The 24,042-nt window shown below is 39.5% G+C and overlaps 1 protein-coding gene across 1 annotated transcript in view; it reads left to right on the forward strand.

The window, feature by feature from the left end:
- The window catches only part of LNX2 (ligand of numb-protein X 2), a 57,446-nt gene that overhangs the window by 407 nt on the left and 32,997 nt on the right, over positions 1 to 24,042 (forward strand). The window lies entirely within an intron of this gene.

Consider the following 24,042-nt stretch of genomic DNA (forward strand, 5'->3'; position numbering starts at 1 on the left):
GGCCCGGGGTCTCCGCGCGGGGTTGAGGTGGGAGCTCGGGAGCTGCGTCCCCGCCCTGGAGCCCCCGCCTCGGCGGCGGGGCTCAGCCTGGCGGCGTTGCCCCTCTGCGAGGCTGAGTGGTAGGCTCGGGGGCTGGCGACCCTCCCGGGAAGCACCTGGTTCTGGGGTCCCCCGATGCACCTATGCTGCTCTCTCGTGTGGCTCTACTAAAGAAGCTGCTGCCTGGAAAGGAGTCAGATTACTGCGTGCGGGGGAGGCAGAGGAACAGCTGCGAGCGAACCCCTGCTGCAGGAGCGGGTTTCAGGTTGTGTGTTTTACAGCTGCGCCAGAGGAACTCGGGGCGGGCTGCGAAATGCCGCTGGAGCCCGTGTGGTTGGCAGCTATTTCCAAACGTCGACTCCAGCCCTCGATGCTCCGACCCACACTTCCCGTTCATCTCCCTCATTTGTTAGCTCTTATTGCTGAAAACGTGGTTAGAAAACTTTAAACCTCGTGTCTTCTATGCTTTAACAGGGCATACTTTAAAATTATCACTGCTTTTGACGGAACATTAGTACTTGGCCAAGTAATTGAGAAAACAGTTGCTGGAGCTGTGGTAGTGGCGGATCTAGCAGCCCCTGGTGACTTTTCTTACCGTGTTCCTAATGCATAGTGCTGATTGTTTACTTCTGTAGAAATCCACTGTTAAGTACGTCCGAGCTTCCTTTAATTCCTCTTTTAATTACATGATATTGGGGTTTGTTTTTTGTCTCTGACTGTGAAGTTAAAAAAATGTCTGTTAAGGATTAGCTTTGGGCTACGTTTGATAGTCTTTGGAAGTAAATTTCAAATCATAAATGCTTTTGAGCATCTGTTCAAGAGAGAAACTGTTCTGAGCTAGACTCTCATTAAATAAACACTTTGAATTACTGATTTCATTTTTTATTCCTCTACCCAATTCTTTCTGGCTTTGCAATGCTTTATTGTAAGCTGCAATCCAGCAGCAGATCAAGGAGGCTTAGGAAGAAACATCAGATGGTTTTGGTTAGTGTCCCTACCACTTGGAAAATAAACATGTTAATACCATATGCTGCCCTGACTTTATTAACACAAGTTTCCTCAAAATGGAAATAAGTTATATCAATGTACTTGCTAGAACTATTAAGACTTAATGAGAGTCCTTCATAATTACTCTTTTTTTTTTTTTTTTTTTGCTAATGATCAGCTCACTGAGTAAGGAATCTTCTTTTCTGAGCACAGTACAACATAAAATTATTTTCTCCAAATTCAGCAGGCTGCAAAGAACACCATTGTGCCCAAGTAGATTTCTTTTTTTAATAAAGTTTGTAATATTATTTTTTAAAGTGCTTGTACTGTTACAATTCTAAAATGTGTGGATATTGGGGAAACAAAAACCAGCATAATTTTAAAATGAGAGTTTAAGTACTGAATTTTTAAACATATTGACCCGTACCTTTGCCTTCAGTGACTTCAGCAAGAGAGAGCCCTGGGCCTTGGACTCAGGTCTGAGACTTGCAAATACCGTATGACTTTCTAACACTGGACTCAAATTTTCTATTACCAAAAAAAGAGCAACTATTTAGGGACAAAACTTTGCAAGAGGAATATAAGCTGGTGATTAAGTGGAAAAGTACTGTTCTCTTGGGACAGGTTAAAAAATAAGCCTACTAAAAGCTGTCGTGCCAAAAATGTTGGCTTTGACATTGCAGGCTTTAGCATTTGCTTGGAATCTTTTTTCTTGGAAACACTGACCATCTCAGTGAAACTTTCTTTTTTTTGTAACACTTTACATGTACTGAACAGCCTGTCAGCCTCAGTTGTGGTATATATTTATGGGCCCGTATCACTGAAAAACAGCAGAAGTGTGTTAGTTACCAGTTAAAACTATACTTGAAAATATTCCAAAATAACTCCAAAATAGTCCCTTCTTCTTTTATCCCATTTTTCTGTACTCTTAAAAAAATGTTAATATAGTTGAAAGCAGCTGTGAGGAAGTTGTATGAACAATATCAAAATGAAATGTGTAAAGACATGATGTGTACTAGACATTGAATTAATATAAATTATTGCCTTGGATCAGCAAGATGACACTTGTTTAAGGAGCTATTAGACATTGGGAATTGTAACTAATAAGAGAACAGCATTCATTCAGTGTTAAAATGCTCTCTGTTGTAAAAGGCACCAGAGGAAGCTGGTTGCCTATTTGATACGGTAGTGGCTTGCCTCTGATATTTGAAAATTCTTTGTTGATTTGCTATGCAGAAGCATTTTAATGTGACACCATTGAATTGCATGCTGCTTAATTGTTTTATTAGGTCAGTGGAGTTTGTTGTTTAGAAATTGTAGTGCCTTTTGAGGATGAAAATGCTTTTAAATATCAGTATTAAGTTATGTAATTGTTGGGTCATTCTGTCTACAGAGCAATAAAAAGTAATAATATTGTAGTTTGTGCTTTTTTGTTTTCTTGGTCCCAATTCTGTAGATGTTTGTGTTTACATATGTTTAATTTTAAACATCCAAGTATTTCTTTTGGAATTAGTGGGTCTGTTCTTAGGCTTAATGTTAAGCCAGCATGTAAATGTTTTCAGGGTCAGGATTTATGTTCACAAAGTTCGTGGGTTAAACCTGTGATCTGTTTTCGTACTGATTGCTCTGTATTTTGCATGAGATAATGATGGTAGCTGACTTCTGCTTCTGAGCTGGGGACTGGTTTATCCACCAGCATGTGTGGAGGTGCCTCCAGCCCTGCCACTGCATTACATGGTGTAGCACTGCTGTATCTGAGCTGACTTCATCTTCGCTATGTGCTTTGCAGTGCTACAGGCACCTCTTTCGTTTCTGAAGTACTTTGGTGATATCAGAGATGTCAATCCTTTATGTTCTTATTTCAGTTGATGTCAGTTGTGGGCTGGAACAGGGGCGAATGTTGTGCTGAGCTGTGCATTAGATAGTGAACACAAAATCTGAAGTGTGCAGTGATTTGATACAAAGTCAGGTAATTTGTGAAAATGCAAGATTTCAAGTTGTTTTGCATGTCTGCAATTTTCCTACTCAAATAATGGGAAATACTTTCATTTTAAAAATGGAAACCTGGGGTAGCATAGCTTAATATTTGCAGTCTCATTTTTGTTTCAAGTAAGCAAGTAGATGTTGCTCTGGGGTTTGGAATGTTGTTAAGAATGTCTAGAATTTTCTTGCTGTTATCACAATAAACCAGACCAAATTGGGTAAGAAAGTAATTGTTAAATTATAAATGAGTCAGATCAGTGTTATATAGAAGTCAATTTTTGCCCAGGAAGAGTTGGTTTACTTTGGGATAGAGTGATGGATGTTGTGTTTTGCCTGGCTGTTCTTCCTTCATTCCACAGAGGAATCACTGAATCATCATAGAATGGTTTGAGTAGGAAACGATCTTACAAATCATCTAGTTCCAACTCCCATGCCCTGGGCAGGGACACCTTCCCCTAGACCAGGTTGCTCAGTCCCATTTTGGAGGAGCTTGGAGGAGGTGATCTTTGAATATTAATAAGCTTTTTTGGGCCCCTCTTCCCTCCATGGCGTTATCCCACAATGCTCAAGCAAGCAGATCCCTGAAGAGGCCAGCGTCTGTTCTCCTGAAGCCAAGGGTAGTGACCCTGCTGTGCCCCTTCCTCATTCCCCTAAAGTTCTCAAACTCTGCCATTCCAAGGTCACTGGAGCCAAGGCTGCTCTGGAGCTTCACATTCCCCACCAGCTCCTTTTGTTGGTGAGAACAAGGTCCAGTATAGCACCTCTTCTTGTTGGCCTATCTATCACTTGGAGAAGGAAGTGTTTTTATATTCCACTGGAGAGATGTTACGCGCTTAACCCCTGATAGATGGGCTGTGCAGGATTTTTGTGAAGAACCCGTGTTTGTAGAACAAAATGCAATGTGATGGAGTATATCCAGTGTATGAACTGATCCAGTTTTAAAATGCTGTAAATGCTAGATAATGAAGCAGGAGGAACTATGAGTTATTTATCCTTTTTCTAGCAGTAGAGCACAATGGAAAGTGGTACACATTAAAGGAGAACCCACGTGTCAGGGCAAAAAGGAGGAACCCAGTAGCTGCAGAAGGGGAAAGTGGGATCAGGTTTTGGATCTGGTTGCCTGGAGTGGTATAAAGCTGTCAGATATTATTCAGCAGAGTGAACAAAACTGAGCGACAGGCTTCCTACTTCTGTATTGTACATTCCTTGCAGTGGGAGTGATTTTGGAGTGTGATATAGACTGTTCCCGAGCCCCTGAGATCACAGTGCCACTGCATGTTTCCATGACCTTGTCTGAAGAGGTTGCACAAGTCCAGTGGAAGATGTCGGGATGCCAGTGTTGTGCATTCCCAGGGGCTGGCTGGTTAGCAAACAATTTGAAATAAGCACAGTTTATTATTGGGTTCCAGTCAGTGTTCTTTATGTTGGCACTTTTACGACTCTTGCAGTTGTACTCATTGTGTAGATTTTTTTTTATTTTCTTTGCATGCAATTTTTTTCTTGAACCCAAGTTCTCTACCACAGAGAACCTCTCTTAATGCAGTGTCATTTTCAAAAATTTTGGTCCCAAAAGGCAAACAATATCAGTGACACAGTATTTTAAGCTCTTACCTTCCTGTGGCTTTTTTTGTTCTTCAGATTGGTTCTAATCCTCATTTCTGAGTTCATAGATAGGAAGAAGAAAGCTAGTGCAGCAGAGGTTTTTGGCACAACAGAAGCAAATTGAAATTCAAGCAAAGCTAATGGAGGCTGACTTGTGTGCTGAAACCAGTTTGTGGGAAGTGATTTTTCGTAGTAGCAGTCTTGTGCTTGGACAAGCTGTCGTGTTCTGCCACAGGAATGTTGTGTTTGCTTTGAAGGGACCAACCCATGAGGTTTGTTTTTTTTCTGATAAAAAACAACGTTTCAGAATCCTGGTGTGTCATGATTTTTCTGGCTATCAAGTTTTGGTTGGTATTCCTGAAAAAAGTCTTAATTTAAAACAAAAACAAAACAAAACAACAACAACTTAGCTGGTATCAGTGAGCCACCTTTGTTGGTGCATTTTACTTTGTCGTAATGTGAATGTGCTTTTGTCTGCATACCTCATAGTCCCCAGATGAAAGGAACTGTTACTCTTACGGCAGTAGAACAGAGCCTATAGGGGTATGCCCATGTCATCCAAATCATTGCTCTAATTGACATCACTGCCTGCAAAAACTAAACCTCTACAAGGCTCTTAAGCGAACCACATTTTTACTTCGACACTCTTGTTTTTTTCCGCTGCCATCAGTAACGGCCTGTGCAGAATGGTACCATCCAAGTCCATCCTATAGCTGGATAACCTACATCTAGAGGAAGTCACATTTCAAGGAGGATGCTGGAGACATTCTTGTCTGTGTCTGCCTCATGGATAGTGCAATGAATATCAGCAGTAGATTAAATACATAAATATGGGCTGTTAAGTTGCCTCTGTGCATTTGGAGGTTAAAAGTTATAGAAAAAAAAACCAGTAAAAACTATCGCCTCTTCATGCGGAAGAGGATTGCTTATTATTACCTCCAATAGCCCACCCTTTGTCTTCTTGCCTCTTCTTATTGGTTCTGTTCCCCTGCCCTGTATAATTTTCTCCCTTTTTTTTTAAATCAAATTGGTTAGCATTTGTTTATAACCAGAGTGAAATAGCTGTAAGTGAAAGCTGATCGATGCATCACAAGACCTCATGGATCCTAATATGTTGTGTAATTGTTCTAGTTGTGTTCAGAGAGTTTGCTATAATCCCCATTCCGATTGTACAGCTCTAACTACCCTTGACACAGTATTTGTGCACCACAGCTGTCATCCAAACCCACAGTGCTCCCCTGGGCTGCCCCGACTGTGAATTGAAGTAACTTGTTTTTTAAACTTCTAAGAAAACTTTTTCAGTGAAGCTTCTTCTGGAGCAGGTTGATGAGGATTTCCTTCTGTCTGGCCTCTTTTTCCTGTTTTTATGTCTTGTTTGCTCAAGAGGGATTTTCTCATCCATTTATTGTTACTAACAGAAGCTAATGGAGGCTCACCCAGTGAATTAGTAAAATAGTTGTCCTGCATTTATGTTAATTAAAAATTAGTAAAATTAAATTCCTAAACTGTTTTTGCAATTAGTGTATTGCTAATCTGTCATTGCTGCTTCTAATGAAGATAGAAGGTATAAAAATCACAGGGTTTCCTGCCTAATATTAAACCAGTACTGAATACCTTCAGATTTTAGATTTGCTTCTTAACTGTTTTAATTCCTTTTAGATGTTAAAGGTAAAGCTAATCTCGATTATGATAAAAATACAAATATTTTTGTGTATTTGTGGATCTGTCATGCATTTCATGCAAATGTCTTAAAAAGACATGTAAGTTAGATCTGTATGTAGACATTACAAAACTTCATAAGAATTCAATGACAACCACCAAATGTATTTCTTTTTGAAATCAGCAGTAAAAAAAGGTTTCTGTCTGCTTCATCTGGCAGAATAACCACTCTCCATTCTTGTTACCTGGCGGATGGCTCAGCATGTCTGTTTGCTCTAGATACTTTTATATTCTGTAGCTGGAAGTGACATGAACTGAATTGGGCTTCCCCGCATGTACAACAGAAAATATACCTGTCGTCGTGTATTTATACAGTGTTGGAATGATCCTCTATAAATAATACTTATGGGTTTAGTTGTGTGAAGGGTTTTTCCCCCCTTTGAAATCCATTTTGACTGGTAGCTGCTGACTTATATATTGACTGTGGCTCTCCTGCTTTTTGCGGGGAAAATAACTTTGCAGTGAAGCAAAAGTGAAGGTGATTCAGTGGTGGTGAAAAGGAGAATCAGCAGCACATCTTGTCTGAGCACTTGACCTGAGTTGTCTTGCCATGTAAGCAGAAAAAGAGAATCTATGGGAAAATTAACACTAAAGTGAGTGGTAACACAGAATTTTGGGTTACTGGAGTGTGAAATGAAACCGTTAACGGTCCTTTCTTCTGCAGTAAGGGATATGTGCCATTGACTAGAGAAATGTTGTAGAAATGTAATGGTTTCCTAAGTCATATTTTGAAAAGTTTGAAAAGCTGCGAAGCCAGGAAATGGTCAGAAGTGCCGTGCCGCTATGAAGTGGAAGATACTTAATCAAGAACTTTTGGGTACAGCTTGACATGTTACCTCCTACAAACAATCAGAACCATATGGATTTCACAACAGCTATCTTTTGTCTTTAAGTGAGTCTCAAGTTTAGTGAAGGCAACTTAATTCACACAGTGATGTCAGCTTTGTGCTGAGATTTATTTATTTTTGCCTCACAGCGTCAGAGAGGAAAGAGTTCTGTTTTAGCTGCAATACTGATTTTGAGGATAAAGATGTTTTGTTCTGGGGTGTTGATATAGGTGAGGCCGTGTATACCTGAAAACCTGCTAAGCAAGTTAAGTTGAAATGCAGGAGAGAAGGGATTTCACTTGAATGCACCCACGTGTGTTAGGAGCAGTTGCTATCCTGTATATACTGTTTTTCAGATGATGTATGACGTGCTGAGTCTTATTTAGCCATCCCTATAGCTTGACTGCAGTGGTGACTCCATGGGGTATTCTGTAGGCATGAGAGTCCTTTTGCCGGCTTCTGCTCCCAAGGAAGTCACTCAGTTCACCACAGCTATGATGGTGTGGTTATAGTAAAGCATCCCTTGTGGCCTTTCTTTGCTAGGGCTGCTTGTACCAGTCTGGTTAGCATTCTACTCTTCATTGATCTTCCTTTACAAATATTTGTGCATATATATAAAATTAATTTCTTTATATAAAGAAGTAAAACGGCATAGAAAGGGAAAAAACAAACCCTGTACTTACTATTTTCTTTCAACAATTCTCTTTTTTTTTTTTCAGACCTTAACTTAGAACTACTTCCAAATTTATCTCTAACATCTAAGCTTTTTTATTGAAGAATGAAGCAGAACTACAGTAGTAAAAAACATAGAAATCTGATCCAGTATGTTTTTACTGATTTAATTATTGTTCAGTTCTGTAGTTTTTTACCTTTTTAATTGTGAAGTAACTTTATTCTTCTAGTGCTGGCAGCAGTTACAGCAGTGAGGAGCTTCAATAATGTGTTGTTTAAAGTAGAAGATCTGTACAGATATTATTAATTATCAACATTCATTATAGAAAAGCCATGAACAGTTTATGGGTTTCATTGAGGGAATTTTTATCTGAATCGCCACACCAAAAGTTTGGAACACAGTAGTTGTGTGATGGAAAAGTAGTAACCTTTATAGGATAAACAGAGTTATTTTCTTGATTTTCCAGCTGATGAGTGAAATATGTAAAAAGGCATCAGTAAAAGGCATTGAAAAACATATGATAGCAAAAGCATAGTCCACAGGCTGTTCTGTCCTCAGTTTTCTGACATAAAATAAGCCTGCTTTTCAAATTTGAAATAAAGTGGAAGCATTTAAAGATGTGGAATAACCAATCATTTAATCAGATATTAGAACTGTATGAAAACATATTTAAATATTTTAAAAATTAATTTAAATACATTGATAACAGTCTTTATTAGAAAAAGTGCTTTACTTTTACATGAATTGACAAGGATTAGGATTTAGTAGTGAATTAATTACTGTTTTCTGTTTGAGGGGGGGGAAATATTTTCCCCAAAGATACCGCTTCTAATGCTGCCATCTTTCTTCCCAGATGTGCTCAAATACATTCTACATTGTTTTAAAACAACTCTAATCTTTAATACAATTATCCGTAAACTTCCTTTGTTTACTAAGGGATTTTTTCAGATTATCAAATCATTTTATATACAAATCCTCCTTTTCTTGGTGCATACCATAACTCTCGATTGCATGCCTGAGGCAGTGCCCCAAATGAAACCAACTGACATCAATTATTGATGATTACTTTCTGCCCGCTGGGAGGTGAAATCAAGTCTCTGATCTCAATTCAGGATCTGTTTCAAATGGAGGGTAATGAGAGCGGGTGCAGGGGGACTCCAGAGCAGGTGCACTGATTTGCAACATAAGCATAGGCACGATGCTTATGAGTATGTGGGTCTGAGAAGAGAAAATGTTTGGAGCCAAAGTTTTCATGTGGTTTCAAAGAATTTGTTCGGTAGTTTCCTAGAAGCCACACATCAAAATAAGAGTGTCTCACTGTGGTCATATTTCATTGCACTGGAGCCTGGGATAGCACTTAATAGGAGGGGAGAGCCCCTCTGTCCCAGTTCTTCATCCCACCTAAATATGGCCTGATCTGATTCACTCTGACTCCATCGGTCTTCATAAGCTGAAACTGTACTCCTTAGTTCTCGTGTACCAGTAACTGTCTTTCAGTGGGGTTTCCTAAGTGTGAGATCAAGCAACCTAACAGAAACTGGAAAACTGGAAGGCAGTGGGTAAGCTAAAATGTGACATTTCTTAATTTTGTAAATTAGCTTGCAGCCTGAGTCATCATGTTTTAACATTGCTACATGTAATTTTTGACGCTGTCTTTTTAATGCAACAGTTGCAGCAACTTCATTTTTAGTAAAATCCTTATTGTTTATGAGGTTTAGAAGGAACTGGCAATACTGCCTGAACTACAAGACAACTTAGAGACAGGGGAAAACTTTATTATCCTATAGGAGAAAATTAATCTGCTTTCTGGAGGACAAAATAATGAGTGAGGATTTGGGTCCAACCAGGTTTCCTCCACTGCAAATTCTTTCCAATGTTGGCAGCCTCTCATGAGCCTACCTGCCTGGGTCTCCCAGCAAAACATACACTCTTGGGTATTTTTTTAGTAAGCTGTCTTTAGACTTGCTAAAAAACAGGAAAAAGAAGGGAAACATACATTTTTTTTTTTAAGAACCCAATGTGGAATTTCTTGGGACAGAGCAAGTTGTGCAGGCACATAAGCATTTTTTGTGTTTGAAATCGTCAGAATCTGTTGTACGGATAAAGGTCAGATGTGAATACAAGAGTATGGCGTTTTCTCATCAGGACTGCTCCTCCATCCTCTGAATTCAGTTCTAACGCCAAATGTCGTAGGGAGGAGTAAGTGAAAGAGGATGCATCTTCGAAGGGCAAATCAGTGCAGTGAGAGCTTCCCTGGTTGTCAAAAGCCTGAGTAAGCAGGTGGGGCTGGCAGCATGCCCTGAAGGTTAATGCGTCGGTCACAAAGCTGGAGGGGGAGGTGAAGCCCTCCCTTCTGCCAGGGTTCTCAAAGAAGATGCCCTGAGAAGGCTTCTGGCTCCTGAGTCTCATTCTACCTTGGGTGCAGGGAGAAGGAAATGGTAACTAGGACTGAGAAAATGCAAGGCTAAAAAATAATTAGCCAAAAAATCAGTGTATATAGTATTGGTGGCATTTAGAACCACGTTGGTTTCTTTGGTGGGCTCCAAGCAGCAGCAGGGCCAGTGTTTCCTTTCTTTTGCAGCTGAGCTGCCCTCCCAACCGCCCCAGCTGCCTACCACACTAGCTGGGGTTTTATGGTGCCTCTGAGGCTATTCCTGGATGTCAAGTCTACGCTGGAGAAATACTGCCAAATTTTCTTTAGCGTTAATGCAGGAGAGGTCTAGCTGAGCACAGAGACAGTGATATTGTTAATTTTCCAGGCTGTTGCTATCTTACTCTCAGCCGTCCCTAGACAGCCTCACCATTTTATGTTTCCTCTCTAATGGTGTGAGCCGGGATGTCATAATATCCAAAACCAAATGTACCAGAAAATACAATAAATTAGAGTCGGGCTAGCAGAGTAATTGAAGAATAAACTGAATTTTAAACAACACAAGATTGTGTTATGAACTGATTGCTATGCATAAAATGCACCGGAGGAGTGTGACTTCATATAGATTTACTATTGATGGCAGCATTTCCCAGATTGCTGCTGGTAGTAAAGAAATGAAAACAATGTGAACTTTTGAGTTAGTACCACAACATATTGCAGTGAAGGAGAAGTACCATTCTAGTTACACTGCAAAGTAATTCTAGAAGAAAAATTTTCTCGGTTCTTTATTTATTTGTTTAAGAGGTTTACATGAATTTAGCAATTCTTGAGCTTATAAAAGTCACAAAGGGAGTGCACACCTTGGCATGGAAAGAACTAAATTTTCCCTCAACTTTTAATGTAATTCTGTAAGAAATTACTTAGGAAATGTAGCAGTAGAGTGGATTCCTCTCAATTCAGAAAATTGAGTCGAAGGACTTTTAGGGTCCTTAGGGAACTTTAAGGTTGTTTGCCAGTAAAGTTTTATGGCAGATAGTCTGCATATTTTTCTTTGAATAAATTTTTCTGGATTTTATTTCATTAAAAGCGGGTAATGCACATACATAAGACATTTTAAAAATAACCCTCTAGCTGTCATGCTGGTAGAGATGTAGGGACATGGCAGAAGAAGGTGTGGGTTTGTGAGCTACAAGTTACTTCAGCTGAGCCCTGGAAACTGAGCATCTGTGTTCTCCTGGTCTCTTGAAATGTGAAATGAGATAGTGCTAGTGAAAGCCACCCTGAAGATTGCTCATACAACCAGAAGCCATGGGAAAGCCTGTGGAAATGCAAGCAATCAGTAGCAGGTACTTGGTAAAAGATAACAAATGTTGTTTGAGCTGCTAGGTTGAAGAATCTGTGTGGGTTGTATGAAAGCGGGTCCTGTGCAGAGGCTGACCTGTCGATGTTAAAGTAGTCAAACTTTATATGCGGAGAAACCTAAAAACCACTTTGGGCAATATCTTATTTTCTAATCTTTCTGATTTTGAGAATGCGAAGTCAATTTTGTAAGGATGAGATTTTTGGCTACAGTGATTCAAGCTCAAGGCAAGACTCTACCACTTCCAAAATTAAGTTGTGCAGTGGAAGCAAATGGAAGGGCTGTTCAGTGGTAGAAATCAAACATGAGCCTTCAGTGGCAGGGAGGGCAGGAACAGAGAAGAGCAGTATTACTGCACTGAAAGAATCTAATTTTGTAGTGATAAGCAGTATGATTTGTTTAATTGAGTGCTTTTAAGTTTAAAGGTTTAAGTTGTATTTAAACATGAAGTGATATTGTCTATTTTCGTTATCGTTGTAAAATTTAAATAAGGTTCTCTACCAGCAATGGTAATGAAATACTTTGATTTTTGAACTAATTTTACTAAATAGTGAAAAAAGGTAGTTCTTGTGAGATAAATACTTGAATATATACAGTAAGCTTTAGCATTATTAAACTAATTCAAAGTGCTGTTAAATCCCTTGATTTAAATTATTTCACTGTGCCATGACCTAGTGGAATTAGAAATTAATCTGGAAGATGCAATTAATAAACTACTTATATCCCCCATGTAATACTTAAAATTAATTGTTTTTCTGTATGTATTTTGGTCACTTAATAACTTATCTCCTTGCATCTATCCTGTATCTCCATAGAAGTGGGCTGAGGGATCACTGGGAGGCAGGAGGGAGGACTGCCAGCTACTTCATGTCCCTCCAGGCTGCCAGGGGAGATAGTGAGGGCCAGATTCATAAGCTGCAAACAGCCTTGACTCTGGCTCTTCAAACTTGTGTAGCAGAGAACTTGGGAAAATGCTGCTATAAAGGAAAAAAGAATCTTCCTAGCAATAGGGGGGGGAAATAGGCAGCATTTAACCCACTTAAAAAGAAACAAGCAATACAGGAATTCATATAAGAAGGTTTTGAGGAAGGTAATTTTCAAGATCTGATATTTCTGCTTGCTTCAACAGCAAGTTCCGATATTTTGTAAAAAATTCAGAGCTCTCCTGTGCTAGTGCTCCTGTTTCTTTCCCTCTGTCCTGCACCCCAGGTGACTTCTGGTGAGTTACAAAGCACTGTTTATCTTTGAGAGCTTTCCCCAGTGGAGCACAACACTTGTAACAAGAATTTGTACGATTAAGTTTTTCTCTAGCTGTGGTCAGTCTCTTTTCTAGTGCTTCTTACCTAGTTAACTTAGCACATGAAATCTGTGTACCGTGGATGGGCTCTTAGTGCAGGTAAGACCACTCAAGAAACTTTGAGTGCGGTTGTTAGGGAGGAGTATGATGGGTAAATGGAGTTCTTGCTGAGAGTTGTGCAGCATGATTTTCTTTCAAAATGTATTTGTGGCATGGAAGAAGGTAAGAATTTCTGATAAAGTTTATTGCAATAATAAACGATAGAAACAAGTCAGTTTGTTTTGGAAGCTGCAGACAATTGAATCATATATTACAATTTAAACAATATATTTTCTATAACATTTAGAAGCAGAAAATCTAAGCCATTTTCACAGGGTGAATGCATCTTGGAAACATGCAGAGTTATCATGATTAACCATAGGAAGACAGCTCCATATTCAATCCTGCAGTAAGGTGCCTAAGAGTCCTTCGAGGAAGGGAATATTAACAAGGAACCCAAAGGTGCTGTAGCTGGGGCATGGGGCACAGGTGGTACTTTGGACCTACTGGTTTCTGACTTAAATGCACATGCTCACACATGAAAGCTGGAAAGGCTTAAAAAAACCTGAGAAGTTTACAAAAAAATAATTAGTGGCAGGTTTGTGGTATTTATTCAAGAGCTCTTCTTTCCTTGTCTTATTGGTAAGTAGACCACAGTGCATAGTGCATAAAAGTAATGGGAAGTTTCATCATTTTATAAAGATGTTTACATATCTGATGGCATCGCTGACAGGCAGCTGGTACAGCTGGGTATGTCTGGTAATGGTTTGCTACAGACTGAGTAAATATCATAAACACCTAATGATGGGAAACCCTCAGGAGCAGTACACATGACTAGTTAATACCACTAGGTAAAGATTTCACTGTTGGATGCAAAGCTGCAGAAATGTGTATTTAAATGTGTACACGCAAACTAATCACTTCAGCAAGGTACATTGTATAGTGATGCTATTGGGATCTGCACTTGATCGTACAAATGGAATGCTTTTCCTGTAGTAGGTGGCAGGGAACCACTGTTATGTAATGTCATTAATGTCATTTCACAGCTACTAATAGGGGGGACAGGTGGGATGAGAGATCCTGAGGCCAGCGCACAAGGTAGCCAGATCCATCCTTGTATGCCCTGCTGCTGCATTCTTGCACTGCTGAGGATCATTTTATGGTATGTTGTTGAATCCTGTAAGGAGAGCCTTGTAGTCTGGCAATCAGCTTTGCAGTGGAGACTTTAATGCTTGAAGAATCTCTTCAGTGTGTCATTTTAAATTATATATACCCCAAAGCAAGTATAAATCACAGAATACCAGGTTGGGAGGGACCTCAAGAATCATCTGGTCCAACCTTTATTGGCAAAAGTACAACTAAATAAGATGGTCCAGCACCCTGTCCTCCAGATGAATCTTAGAAGTGTCTAGAGTTGGGGAATCCACCACTTCTGTGGGGAGATTATTCCAGTAGCTGATTGTGCCTCTTATGTTCAGTCGGAATCTCCAAAAGGTGACTTGTACGCCTTGTCTTTTCCACGTGTCTCCTTGTGAAATAGAGTCTCCAGCTTCTTTGTAGCCACTCTTTAAATACTGGAACATGGTGATAAGGTCTCCCCTAAGCCTTCTTTTCTCAAAGCTGAACAAACCCAGTTCTCTCAGCCTCTCATATGGCAGGCTTTTCACTCCTTTGATCACCTTTGCCCTCTCTGGACCCTCTCCAGCCTCTTCACATCTTTTTGGGATGCTTCTAGTGTGTCCATTAGATAGGGAGATGAACAGCTCATAAATTCAGATGTTGCTTTGTTTCATGTTCAGTGAAATAGACTCTGATGGTTGTAGTGCTGCAACACAAAGGCATTTTGAGTTTCGTGAATGCAAGAAGGAATATTAATTCAATTTATCCCTGAAAAGTCCAATGAAAAAAACAAGGAAGAGCCTTTCATTTATTTTGTTATGTTGTTTTCCTACTTTGGTAAGAGCTGCTTCTCTTCAGCCTTGATAAAGGATGTAGCAGCTGAAAAGAAGCTTTCCTCATGTGAAGAAAAAGGGTGAGAAGTTGCAAAATTAGTTTAGAAGACAGTCAACAGAAGTATTTCATAGGGCTTACAGAGGATCCGTTTTTATGAAAGTGGGAGAACTACAGATATAAACAAAGTCCATACATGAGGCAGTAGTTTGTTTGAAGTGGCATACTACTAAAATGTTGGGTTTTGTTCCTTCCAGCTCTTCCACATTTCTGAAGAGGGCACGGAAAAAGAGGAGTTCATAAAGGTTAAGACTTTTATGATTGTCAGTGACTTTGAGGTTCTTGGGTAAAGGCATTAAATAAGTGGAGTATACAGTGGCTGTATCGTGGCCAGTATGTTGTTCTGTCACACCTTACAAAGTTAAAATGTCATGAGTTCAAAATATGTTTCCTCATATTTATGCACAACATAGAACAGCACAATTGCTCAGCTAAATAAACAGGACATTTTCCATTATAAGGTGCCATTACCTTTGTGCGTTCTTGTCATTTATGAAATCAGTGGGTGGTTAATTAAATTGCTCCTTCGGACTCTTCTGGAGGCTGTGTATTAATTATATTTTAGTGGTGGTATGCACATTTCTCAACTTTTTAATGAGAGTAAAAGTTGTTTACCGCTTCCTTCAGAAATACATTTTTGGGTTTGGCGTTTGGTTTTTTTTGAGGTTAGTATGATAAGAGGTTTTGTGGTAGGTTTTCTTTCCCATAAAATCTCATTATTCAGCTGATCATAGCAATCATGTAGCATGTTTAGTTGAAATGAAATCTTAAAATGTTAAATTTCCTGTTGCAAAGTGCTATTAAAACTGTAGTGTGTGTGTTAAACCCAATGTTGTTGAAGGGAATAGGTTGATCACTAAGGAGGAGAACATTCTTCCTTTAGCCACTCAGGTCTTTTGAAGACATGGCTCCTGAAGGCATTTTTGGGGCTCACATAGTGAGTTCTGGTTCAGCCTGTTGGCTGTCCTCTGCTTTCACAGTAGTAGAAACAGTACTGGTGTTTGGGATTTTGGAGGGAGCCGTGTGACAGCAGGGCTGGTCTGGGGGGTAGCTTCCATGTACCAGAGTAAGGGCTCTGTTTACACTCCCTTCCTTTGCTGTGTGACTTTTCACATGCTAAGATCATACAGCTAAGATCCTCATGTTAAAAATTTTGGTATCTTACCAAATGCCATTTCTAACCATGACTTCATTTTAGTTAATGACATGTGCATGCTAAAGGAAGCCCTCTGTCAGCATCCCTGACAGAGGAATGCTGTAGCCAAGATAGGTTTATATTTGTTCTCTATCTGAAATGGTGTATTGCAGGTAAATGTAAAAACCCAAAGAAAATGCCCCTAACCTAGCGTAAATATCATTGACATTGTTGTTTTAGTGCTGTTGGAAATGTCTCTAGCAGAGGTGAAAAATTTCCAAGTGTTCTCTGTTTTTGAGATACCATTACAGGTTTTATCCAGTGGGAAGGAGCAGAATGGGCCTCACTTCTGAGTGGACAATTTATTTAACTGTTCTGGTGGTCTCCCCAGGGTGATGTCTCAGCTAGGCCATGCAGCTCTCCTATGAACTAGAAGGACATCAGTCCTCTTCATTATACTTTTTATCCAAGTGTGTTTGTTTAAGACCATGCCAAGCCAAGAAAGTCAAGAAAAACAATTTTGGTAGTTTTTCATATGGGTAATTTACTTTGCAGTCATATTTTCTCAAGTGGAGAGTGGTATAAAGACCACCATGACATCTTCTGAAGCGTCCACTGAGACTTCAAACTGAAGCCCTCACCACTGGAGCATAATACTTGTCTACTGCTGATTTACTCTGGTGTTTGTAAATTTGGGTTGGGTTTTTTTCAGCCACTTCATGGAACTAAGTGAAGGGAGAGGATGGTCTCAGGAAGGGATATGGTGGTTATCGCATTTTGGTGGCTGTAGGTGCTCCTGTATATCATTTGCATTATGTCAAATATAAGGGGAAAGTAATACTGAAGTATTCAATTTGCAAGTGATGTTATTGAAATCCAGTATACTGGACTTTATAAAAGCTGCTGTGAAAGATAGTAGTTTGTAGTTTGTGAGTCTGCAAATATACAGTGTATCTAGTATTCGAAAAGCTAGGATCTTAGTTAATTTGAAAGAGAAACAATACTCTTTTTTCTCCTCCTTTTTTAATTGACAAAAGTAGAGCAATTTCAGGATGTAAAACTGACTGTCTTTACTGAATACAGCTGCAGTGTTGAGATACTGAATTATAAAACTATATAGAAATTGAGATTTTTTTTTTCAGAAAGTATGTGCAGTTTTGAGAACTGTTTCAAGATTTCACTTTCATTTCCTTTTTTCAAAAAACCAGAATTTTCTTAAATAGAAGAGTACAAGAAAGAAAAAGAATGTTATATAATCCAATTTGTTGTTTTTCTTGCAAACATTGTGTTCCTTTACATAATATTTATAGCATACAGCACATGGAGAGCACTACGGAGAGTTGAAACCTCCTGTATGTGTTGTGAAGCCACAATATGCATGGAGTTACTGTAAGTGTTCCTGCATGTGTGATGCACACGCACACTCGCCGGGTGTGCTTACAAAACTGTGATGTGCGAGATGTAGTAGCAATGTTTCATTATGCATTCATGAGGAATTGCTGGCGACATTTTAGCTTGCAGTTAATTTTAATATTAGGTTTAGGATTTGAAAAGGACACAATGTAAGAGAGTGCAGATCCTTTACCCTGGCTTCTGCCCTGGCTAGTGTTTCCTGAGCCGCAGCTATTAGGACTTCACTCATATTCATGTGAGGTTAGGTGATTAATGTACTGCTTTAAGTAAATCAAACCCCAAGAGCTGCTTGGTGATTATGAGAGGAACTGGTTCTGTTTTAATTACCCACTGGTGAATTAATTTGTGTATACCAATATGCCAACAACCTTTTTCCTTGAAGTTCTCTGTGATGTGATATCCCCTCCTCCAGGAGGCCAACAGTATATTCTTTTCCTTTATGCTGGGCAGGTATGCTGTGCTCCCTTCTCACCTCCACTGGGATGGAAGGGTAAGAAATGTAGACCAAAAAGGTGAGGAAGAGAAGGAGCTGTCATGGTCTGTGTTGCAGGTTTTGTAATAGAACCTGGGTGCCGGCTGCCAAGGAATTGTACCAGGGTGTTTCTGGGGCTCTGCTCGGCATTTTAAGGCTGCTCCTCTTGAGAGTCTGGGCGCTGGGTGCTTAACTGCAGGTTAGACCTTGTGGTGAGAATTACAAACAAGCAATGAAGGGATTGCTTTTGATTCAGTTTGTTTCAATTGCATAGGCTATTCAAACATGAAGTGTAAAGCGAGTCTCTTAAATTAGCTGGTTTGTGCTTTTGTTTAATTTTTTTTTTAAATTTCTCTTTTGGAGGGTTTTTCCTAAATTATATGTTGTTTTTAGCAGGCTGAATACAAAGGCTCTTTATGATGATTTGCATGAATGTGTGTGAATTTTTAAAGATTAAAAAAAATATATCTTTGTGTGGTTGTAAAAATTCAAGTTTAAAAACACCATTTCATGAATTACATGAGGTATCTTACATAGTATTCTTGTAGTCAGAAGGTGAGAAAGAAGTAGTGAAATACAATGCAACATTTATGCAGATACAAGCAGAGGTCAGCATATGTTCTGGCTGAAATTAAACCAGTGTCCTCCTTTCTCGCAGCTATTTGTATTATTTATAATTGCATGAGATGTGTATTGAGAGGGTGGCTGGGAAATAAGCTCTTAAATACGAAAGCTCTTTGGTCTCCTAGGATACGTGTGGAGTAGTGTTTGTACAGTTATCCATAAGGTTTTCCAATGGGCATCCTAGAAACCTTGGTAAACTTCCAGGTAGCCTTCATAACCACCTTGCAAAAAAAGGTTGCTTGTTTTGCTGGGTGCTATGCAACACATGCAAACTTTAAGTAACACAAGTCCTTTGATTAAGATTTTTTTAGAATCAGAAGAGGATGATATACTCCTGAAAAACAGAATGAGAAACTGAAGATCATTCAGACTTTTATTCCTTCTTTATTTATTAAATCTATTTGCTTTCAGGACTTGTTGGTGTGTAGGTATTTTGAAATAACTGCACTTAATATTTTCAGCTGGAAATGTTTATCCCGAAGAATATTTCACATTTTGCTGTTTTTCCAGGATTTGAGGAGGGGAAGGAGAGAGGAAAAAAAGATGGGAGAGCAAGTGAGGCATCAGGTGTGGCTGTTAGGAGGTTTTTTTAGTTGAAGATTTGAAATTGTTGGTGAGGTTCACTGGTTCTGTTGGTGTATTTTCTTACCTTAAGCATACTGTGTATCAATGTTTACAATAATTATTTGGAATACGGTTTTATAGCTAGTTCATTGCATGCTCTGGCTGTCAGTTTTTTGGTACTGGGAATCTCTAAGCCAGAGTATCTCCTCGGTTACATTTGCAAGTCTGAAGGGAGTCTGGAGGGCAGTGGAAAACTTGGGTCTCCAGCCAGCCAGTGCCTCAGCAGATGTGCTGCTCTCCAAATCTAGCATCCAGAAAGAAAACACCTTTTATTGGATATAGGAAAGGTACAGTGATTTATTTTCATGTACTCAGTGGAAAAAAACCCAAGACTCTTTGTAAACCCTTTCTGGTTTATATTCCATTTAGTAATAAGGATTCACTAAAGCTAAAGCAAGACAACATACTCTAACAGCAAAATAAGTATCAGTTCAGAATTTAACTTTATTGAAACCTAATGCTCAATTAAACCGGTCCGTGTGGACAAGCAGTAAATCTGAGTTCATAAATTTCTAGTCTCAAAGTTTACAAAGGGAAATTATGCAAATTACTCCCTTTAGCCAAAGTATGCTATATTATTGCAGAAGCTTTCTAGTGTAACTTCTCAGTTCCATGAAAGGTTTTACCTTTTCCATCTTAAAATTCTTCAGCTGGGATGGCCTTTTCATGACTCCATCCTCCCTATGTCTTTTATTTATAGTCACTCAACACATGGAGGCAGCCTAGTTGCCTGGGATATTACTTGTTTCTGTGTTCTCATCTCATATGACTGATATTAAGAGACAGTGTTGCTTGTAGTTGAGTTGCTGCTTTTAAAGTAAAATGTCTCCTTTGAATGAGACTCTCATCATGTTCTTGTCTGCATTTCTGGTTTTCACATGAAGTACAGGATAAAGGCTTTTAATTACCCTGTCTGTCCTCCTCTTGGTTCACTAAATTGAAATTATTAGCTTTTTAACTGTCAAAATCAGTGAAAATCAAGGCTGTTTTTTATTGCAGTATTGAACAGTTCTTTATGGAAGCATAAAAGGTTGGTTTTCTGACACAAATGTCTGTGTCTAGCTGGAAACTGGTAACTGTAGAGCAGACTGCTTTTTGTGGGGTTGATACAGAAGGGACCCTTCTCAGGATTAAGTGTGCACTTCTTTTCTGGGTGTTCCTTAGCTTTTTAGTGACTCTGCTAAGTGAAGATGACTTGTGGCATTGTCTTTAAACCCATTAAACCCTGTTCTTGTGAGCCATTAGATTGCTCTGAACTTGATTGGTAAGTTTGAGCTGCTTCTTACAGGATCTGGAGTTTATGAACAGGGACTTCGCAGGTGAACTTCTGAGTAATTTCTTGAATACCTGTTGCTGATAGGGGCAGAGAAACTTGGAAGTATGCTATTTCCAAATACTCCCTTGCATGGAGCTAACCTGGCCTTACCAACACAGGTGCTGCTGCTTCTGTATGAAGGGTAGGCAGGTGTCTACAGCAGCACTGGTGTTCATGTGGCATTTCTGGCATCTCGTAGTCTCTTTGCACAGCACTGCGACTTTTTTTTGTGAAAAAGAAATATATCCCGTGGGAATGTGAGTCCTTATCTTGGAGACACCATAATACTTTGGGTTCATTTACACAGCTCCCAGTGCAGCAGGATTGTTGTGTCTGATGGTTTCTGGCTCTTGGACAATATGGCAATTAAAAAAAAAATGTTTATAAAGCTTGAAAAATGTTTCATCTAAGTATCTGGCATAAAACATGTGAAAGTGTTTAGCATAGGTTGGGAGTAAAAAAAGAAGTGCAGAAATAAAAGAGAAATTGAATTTTTTATGTCTATGAACCTAACCTAACTTGTTGAGAAGTGCCTCGTTTGAGAAAATGGGTGTTGTGGTTAAGGAGTGCAAAGAAGATGGGTACTCCAGAGGGTGAGTTGTCTGCCTCTTAAAGACCTTTTTTCAAAAGCATTGCTGATGAAGTACTATCCTTCAAAGCAAGACTGGTATTTTAAAAGCTAGCTCTTAGGGGTTGAATGCATGGAATAAATTAGGAAGTGAAAATGGTATCATCCCCCACAGAATCTCAAATGCAAAATTTCAGCATGTTGAAAAGAGATTGGACAGGGAGGAGGAGGAGGAGGAAAAGGTTGGCTCCTTCCCAATGTAGCATGCCTCTGTTGGCCTCTGTTGCTGCAACTATTTTGACCATGAATACAGAAGAGCGGTGCCTAAAGTTAGGAATCTGAACGGCCTACCTGGTGGGGCTCTTTAGCGCATTGCTCCTTTCCCACTCTCTTCCCAAAATGTGGTGAATCAGAATTGCCTAGTGACGTAAATGTCTTGTATATGTTTTGCAAATTTATGATTAAGTATCTAAGAACTGAAATGCATTTTTCTTTCATAATTCTAGGCCTTTTTTTTTTTTTCAACAACTCCATTTTTGTTCGCTAGATGAGCATAGCAGTTGGGAGCCCTGATGCCTCCCCACCCTAACAAACTTCTGAGCTTTCCCCCTGTTTGCTCGTAGCCTTCTGTGAGGACTTAACTCTCGTGTATTGAGCAATTTTATTCTAGTTTATTTCTTGATTTATAGTTCTTTACATATATTGTCTGTTATATATGATTTCTGCATATGGCTACCAGTTTGATGTCTTACATAGGTGCTGCCACTTGTCCTTAGTGTCATTTTTTTTTCTTTGATTTGATTTTAATTTGTACTACTCACTTAGAAGGTAATGGTTTTCAGTTGCCTGCCTTTGTTTAGGAATGTTATTTTTTCTTAAACAAAGAGAACAAGGCCATCAAGGAAAGTGGCCAGAAATGCTGTAACAGCAATTCAGCTCTCCCTCCTCCACATTATTCATTCTGCGAGGGTGAGTTGGAAGATTGCTGCTTAATATTTAGCCCCTGTCACTCATGCGAGAATACATACCAGGACCTCTTGGCCTGCTGTGTGTGTGCTGCTGTGCATCTTTGCCAGCATTTTCACTTGAATCTTAAAGAACTGTTTTCCAACAGTGTTCCCGCTGAAGTAGTTTCTTTCTGAGAGCAGTAACAGGATTCAAGGGACACGCTGTAGCAGCCAAACTTTGCACCTCAGGTGGATAAATAGCTGCGCTGTAAAAGCTTCCCTATGTAATAGGTGGTGAAATTCTATTTTTATTTATATATGTTTGTGTGTGTATTTAACATGCAGTTAGACAAACTTATGGAGAAAGTATTTGAAATAAACAGCTGGCAAACTTGGTTAGGGGATAGAGAAGTGTTTTAGGAAAAATATTTGATTTTTTTTTTTTCATTCAGCAAATGTTGTCTCCACTCGTTCTTGGTGGCTGTGTAATTACAAGGGCTGAAGTGGAGAATGTATGATTCCTATAGTGGGACTAAAAAGCAGGCTTTGCTCCATGTTTTTTGTCTCTGTCAAATATGTATAACCAGACTTGATTTTACATAGTCAACTCAACATCCACTTCCCTCTCTGAATCCTGTCTGGATTCATGCACAGTCTACTGTGCATGTAAATATCTGTTTACATACAAAGTATTTAAATGGTTCTTATTTAAGATAATATTTGTATATTTTAAGACTACAACTTCTAGATCTAACATGTTCTTGTTATGTAAATTCTGATAATGTGTGGAGCCATACATTTTCAATATCTCTACAGAGTACAACTGTTGAGGTATGACAGGCAACATAAGCAGAAAGTCTCAATTCAAAGGTTTTATTTTCTGAAAAGCATCCTAAAAAATAGTATGGGGGTATTTTGTACAAATATAAAAGAGCATGAGGACAAGTCACGCTCTGCCTTTTCTGTGTGCCCAAAGCTGGGTCAGCCAGCTTTTTACACATACCAGAAAGAAAGTTCTCCCTGGAAATTAGGTGGAAATTAAATTATGTACAGCAGCAGAGTTAAATTTCTTCAACAGATTTAATAGGGAGAGGCACAGCCGTCTCCCTAAAGCATTAAGAATCAAAGAACTTACCTTTATCATGGAGTTAATTCAAGTGACAGCTAGTGCATGGGATCCTAATGTCATTCCCAGGCACGAATAGGGACTGCTCAGGTGTGGCAGTGCTTTTGGGATGAGCCACCTGCTTGCCGAGGAGTGACCAGAGCCAGCCCAGCTTTCCCTGATCCCTGGCTGTGCTGGGCTGCAGACCAAGAGGGGTGGTTGTGTAGGTGAGCCGGTCACTGCCTGCAGTATCCCTGCTCAGGGGCAAGTCATGTCTCCTGGCTAATTTGGCCTGCGTGTAGGTAGGCTGAGTTAAATGCTCCTTTGACTGTGGGCTTAAAGAAGGCTCTTATTTTCTTCTTTTTCTGAGAGAGAGTCCTAATGTGATGATATTTGTTTTCTTTCATTAGGGAGAAAATAAGCAGTTTAGGCAATTACCTTAGCTCTCCAAGTGATGCTCCTTAGCTGCTGGGGTTTGGCAGGTTGAGGCTGGAGGCTGAAGCTGCAAGCTTCAGACCAAGTCTAGACCATCCTCTGCACTACTCTCCTGTACTTAAAACTTTCTTCCTCTGGTCATGAGTTCTCATGTGTTCTTTTCAGCCCATGGGCACCCGCTCCTGCAGAGGACTCTGCCTCCTTTCCTGCAGGACAAGGACAGCGTGGGGCTTATCATTTATCTGAGCTGTCTCTAAACGGAGTCTTCTTGGCTCTGTCTCGCACAGATCTTAGAAATGCTTGTTTTGAGAGCGATTGTGGGATTTTTGTTAGCTTAGTAGGAGGTAGCTTTGTTTTTTTTCATGATGTGGCTAAGCAAAAAAACTGCTTAGTAACAGCATAGTTTACCTTTGAAAATAGCTTTCCACCATCACTCAAGGTGTGGTTGATGGGGGAAACCAGCTGTAACAAGTTATGCAAGGTGGCATATGCCTGAA

Source organism: Pipra filicauda, unplaced genomic scaffold, assembly GCF_003945595.2.
Source record: "Pipra filicauda isolate LSUMZ 115617 unplaced genomic scaffold, ASM394559v2 scaffold50_size3627746_pilon, whole genome shotgun sequence".
Lineage (NCBI taxonomy): Eukaryota > Metazoa > Chordata > Aves > Passeriformes > Pipridae > Pipra > Pipra filicauda.